Source organism: Canis lupus, chromosome Y (genome assembly GCF_048164855.1).
Source record: "Canis lupus baileyi chromosome Y, mCanLup2.hap1, whole genome shotgun sequence".
Lineage (NCBI taxonomy): Eukaryota > Metazoa > Chordata > Mammalia > Carnivora > Canidae > Canis > Canis lupus.
The window spans coordinates 8929261-8934683 of record NC_132877.1 but is presented as its reverse complement, the minus strand read 5'-3'; the positions used below and the strand labels follow the sequence as shown (position 1 = coordinate 8934683).

The 5423-nt window shown below is 41.4% G+C and overlaps 1 pseudogene; it reads right to left on the bottom strand.

Moving 5' to 3' along the window:
- Window positions 1–214: 214 nt before the first annotated feature.
- On the bottom strand, window positions 215–3099 carry LOC140629124 (serine/arginine repetitive matrix protein 1-like; annotated as a pseudogene).
- Window positions 3100–5423: the final 2324 nt, after the last annotated feature.

The window sequence follows — 5423 nt, the reverse complement described above, 5'->3', positions numbered from 1 at the left end:
ATTTATGTCAGCTGTCAATGAAAGAATGTCACTAATACACTGTGAACACCTTTTGCAATGTAAATCCATGCCCCCCCCCCTTTTTTTTTACATGGTGAACTTCAACCTAGCAATTATTACAACAAATGTTATAGTCTAAAGCTCAAACACATTTTAGCAATTTTGAAATTGAATTGCGTACAAACCAAATGTACATCGTGACACACATTCCCACCTAAGATTGTGGGGACACTTGAGCCTTCCACATTGACCTCAGCACCTTTTCACGCAGGTTCTTCTCTAAGTCATTGAGGTTGTCTTCAGGCTCACTCTCGGTCTCCTTCTTAGGCTCGGGCTCTGCCTCTGGTTCCTCTTGTGCTTATGTGGTTGTGGGGGCCGCAGGGGCCGTGGGAGTGACAGCTGATGCAGCGGCTGCTGCCATGGCCTTTTCCTTCTTGTGTTTTTAGTGCTTCTTGTGCTTCTTATCCTTTTTGTGTTACTTGTCCTTTTTCATCTTTTTCTTTCCACCTCCTTCTGGGTCTGAGTTCCTTGCTGGAGATAGGCTTGATGTTGGGCTTTTAGCCTTTTTGACCGGTACTGCTGGTGACCAGTTGGTAGAGGGGGACTGAGACTGGACAGGGGTTTGAGGTGCTGGGAGTTTTTTAGCTGCTGGCTCAGGAGATCCTGAGACAGATTGAGAGGATGAAACCCTGCTTACAGACTGAGGGCTTGGTGAGGCAGCCTTTTTTATCTTTTTGGGTTCCGGAGTCCTGGAGACTCTCCTAATGGGCCTAGTACTAGGAGAAGGGTCTTTGGAGTGATGATGATGCTCTTCTTAGAACAGGTGGGGGACTTGAGGAGGTCTGAGGAGCTTGAGGCCGTGGTGAGGGTGAATGCCTTTTGTTTGGTTGTGGTGACCAGGACTCCTGGGTAGACTGGCTCAGGGAAGACCCTTTCCTATGTTTTGATGATAATGAAGGCGAATGTCTCTTGGTGACTGGGGAGCTTCTTTGTTTGGGAGGAGGAGAATGGGAGACCCGATGCTTTGGTGGTGGAGATGGTGATGCCCTTCGTTTAGGAAGGGGAGGGAGAGAAGCCATTCTTCTCTTTGGAGGTGGAGAAGGAGAATATCTCCTCTGTATCAGAGGAGAGTATCTTCTTGGGGATGGTGAGCGCCAGCAGGGAGGAGGAGAAGGAGTTCTTCTTCGTGGTGGTGGCATGGGAGACCTGTGCCTACGAGGAGGGGAGAAGGGGAACATCGCCTTCTGGTGGGTGGTGGGGAAGGACTCTTCCTCTGTCTACCATGAGGTGAAGTCTCTTTCTGGTGCTTTCGAGGTGATGGAGAGGCACTCCGGGAAGGGGAATATCTCCTCCGCCTGCCTACCTCACCATTCTTCACATGGGACCTCTTGGGTCACTCATCTTCTGAGGAAGAAGAGGAACCAGAATCAGATGAAGACTGCTGGTTCTATCGTCTGTATTGACGTCTCTGCTGCACAGAATCTGCTGCAGCCATTTTGCTACCTTTATCTTCCGATTCAGATAACTCTACTTTTCTAGGCTTAGGTGCTGGTAAAGGGGACTATCTTTTCTCAGTACCTTTATGTTTTGTCACTTTACCTGAATTTCTCCCTGGAGAGAGAGAAACACAACTTTTTCTTGTACAATTTGACTGCTGGGGTGTTGGGGAATGACGAGTTTTTGGTGGTGTTCTGGAGGTGATGGTCTATGCCTTCGCCTGAGAGGACTTGCTGAAGGAGATAACCTATGAGTTTTCTGAGGGGGACTGGATGTCCTCTTAGGAGGTTCTTTGGCGGTGACCAGGAACGAGATGAAGAGGATGATGAGCTACTTCCAGACAAGGATGCTGATGAACATCGTCTTCATCTCACTGGAGATCTACTCCTTCTATGCCTGGGTGGAGGTGGCATTCGTCTTGGTGGGGTTCTTCTGCGAGGAGAAGGCCGCCTTCTAGGACTTGGCCTCCTTCTAGGGGAGTATGATCTTGATTGGGATCTATGATGCCATCTAGGTCAAATATGAGAAGGAGAGCGAGATGGTGACCGAGATCTTGGTCGGGTCTTCTCCTTCTCCTTTTCCTTTTTGGAATTTTTCTCTGGAGTAGGTTCTTTAGGCTCTGGTACAGGTTCGGGTTTGGGAACTTTCAGGATGTCACTAGTAGAAGTGGCCTCTTGTACTGAAGGTTCTTTTACTTTCACTGATGGTTCTGGGAGCTCTGAAGTTTTTTCCTTCTTTTCTGGAGCAGGGGAAGGACTCCAGCTCTTGGTTCTGTGACGGGGAGATCGAGAATGACTGCTCTTTCTCTCCTGACAGGGGAAGATCGTCTTCTAGGGGAAGGAGATCTGGATTTGCATCTTCTTGGGCTTCGAGACCTCTCCCTTTTTCCTCTGCTGCTTTCTTTTTCTTCCTTTTTTTTAAAATTTTATTTATTTATGATAGTCACAGAGAGAGAGAGAGGCAGAGACACAGGCAGAGGGAGAAGCAGGCTCCATGCACCGGGAGCCCGATGTGGGATTCGATCCTGGGTCTCCAGGATCGCCCCCTAGGCCAAAGGCAGGCGCCAAACCACTGCGCCACCTAGGGATCCCTTTCTTTTTCTTCCTTATCCCTCTTATCCTTGTCTTCATCTTGCTTTTTCATAGATGCCAACTTTTCTTGTTCAATCTGTCTTTGTTTTATTTCTTCTTTCTTCAGTTCTAGAAAAGCAGAAGGGATTCCAGCGATGTTTTCTTGTGCACTTAAGAGCAGGGACCACAGTTCTCCCATAAATTCTCTAGCATTTTTTTTCCATTCAAAAACCCAGTCAGGTTGATTTGTATCATTTTGGAGTCTGGATTCTTCACTTCCAGCTGATTGAATATAAACTCAATCACAACATCATCTTCAAACCCAAGGATTTCCATTACTCGTTTTGTTATCCAAGGCTTTATAACCTCCAAATTTACTTTGCCCATGTCCACCTTTTTTTCTAGGCATTCTGCAAATTTCAGCTGCTTCAGTAACTTCTTCTGTTTGTTGCTGAACTGATTATTCTGTTCTGCACTTGTTCCACAGAAGAATCCCGCGTCCATCTTACTGCCTCGCTCGGAGATCGCTCCCTATCCCCCAAAATGTAGACTCTAAGTTGATTTCTATCTCTGAGTTTACCTGCAGCCAGAGTAGATAAGCCCAGGCTTACAACTGCCCACTGCTTCTCTGCCTAAGGCATTTTTCTGGAAACATTGCACTTTGCTTAAAAAAGAGAGAGAGAGAGAGAAAAGAATCAGAGAATTAATACTTGAGATTCCCCTTAACTCATAAAGGATGAAAGGTGAATATCTCAGATTCTGTACATTATGGTGGGATAATTCTGATGCAACAAAAGACAAAATATCTCACTTATTAACGCATATTATATTGACTTTTTACCCTTGTGTCTCTTTCTTTTCCCACTGTCTCACTTGTACTTCCTGGTGTCATCTTTCAATAACTTTTCTTAGGGTTTGTTTTTATAAGAACTCAATAAGACATTGGAAAAGCAGAGTTCTCCATTTTTAAGTATTTAAATTATAAAACCTTTTAAATTTCTCATGCTTATAATCATAGAACTTCTACTCTTTTGGCAGAGTGATGAATGTGAATTATACAAAATGTATAAGTAAACTGCTTAAGTACCTATTTTAACTTTATAGAATTTTAAAATGTACAGAACACCTTGGAATATGTAGTGGAACAGCTCAGGCCATTGCCCATCCCTTCTTCCTTAAGAAACATGAGACTAATTAGAAAGTTGTTGAAGACAAGAGGTGCAGACTGATGAAGGGGGCCTAAATAGATGGCTCGAGATTCTTCACAGGTGAGTATTTGTATATCTCAAGGTGATATCCTTTCTATTAAAAGGTGTAAGTGTTTATCTCTGTGTTTTCCTTATTGAAGAAACTCTATATGAGAAATTGTCAGTGGTTTGGGGTCTTGTTATATCAGTTAAACAATGGTCTTCCTATGTATAAACGTAAGGCATTCCATTCTAACAGAATAGATTAGGAAATACACACACACACAACACACACACACACATACACACTGTATGTACATATACATTCACATACACTTATGCGAATTAAGTTAAAAAGTTAAAATATTAAATACCTTTATGAGGGATATAATTTTCAAGGTGACTATTTGTCCTAGTGTATGGTCCCTTCAAAAATTAGTTGGGAACTGTTTCCTTTTTTGTATCATGAATAGCTTGTTATATCAAATTTGTGGACTTTTAAAAATTGTTTTTAACATGATACTGAGCCATATGTGTACATATAGTATGTATATGTATACACACACCTGTGTGTATATATTTCATACATAATAGTACATTAAGTAGAAACAAACTTGATTTTATCTGCCAAGAGCTAAAAATGACATTATAATATTATTTACAAAAATCTTCTTTTAAAGATTTTTATTTATTCATGAGAGACACACAGAGAGAGGCAGAGACACAGACAGAGGGAGAAGCAGTGCCATGCAAGGAGCCCAATGTGAGACTCGATCCTGGGACTCCGGGATCACACCCTGAGCCAAAGGAAGATGCTCAACTGCTGAGCCACCCAGGCGTCCCACAAAATCTTTAATTAATAAAAGATAGCATGCCCCATATAATGAGAACTATTTGTACATAGCTATGTACAAAGTTAATTCAAGCATACTTGGAAACTCTTAAACATGTGAATGTGTTTTATGTGTCTATATATGATATTTAAATGTGTTTTATGTGTCTATATATAGATATTTAAATATTTAAAAAATATTTAAAATCTACTTGATTATACTAATGAAAGCTCTTGCTAGGGAAATGTTCTATTCCAACTGTATTTTTTTCTCTCAGATTGTGCCAGTCTTTTGCGTCTTCAATATTCATGCTCTACGTCGTTCTGACCCGGAAGCCACTCTCTAATTTTAGGGACCTTACAAGGTAGTAAGCAAGATATTATTTTGCTTTCTTCTCCACTTCCTATATTTGTAGGCTTTATCAATTTCTTTTTACAGCACACTGCAAAACTGGCTGTATATAGTTCACTAGCTTCCTCCTTTTAATTCCCTTAGGAAAGTCTTCTTTCTGTTTGCCTAGTGTTAAAACAATCAATGAATCTCTTGCTTTTCCTTAAGCTATATTTTTTCTGTGTCTGTTTCCCTCTTAAGGTAGAATCAGATAGTACCTGGAATACTGTAGTTACATAATACTTGTTAAAATAAAGAAGACGAACATTCTGAAGTGATACAAAAAGAAGAGTCTTAACTGAAGCTGAGCTAAAAGCAACTTTCCCTTTGGAAAACATAACATCTCTTGTGTTACACTTGATTAATTGATTGATTGACCATTGTATAATTGATATACAATCTTAGGTTAGTTTCAGGTGTATAATATATTCATTAAACAATTCTAC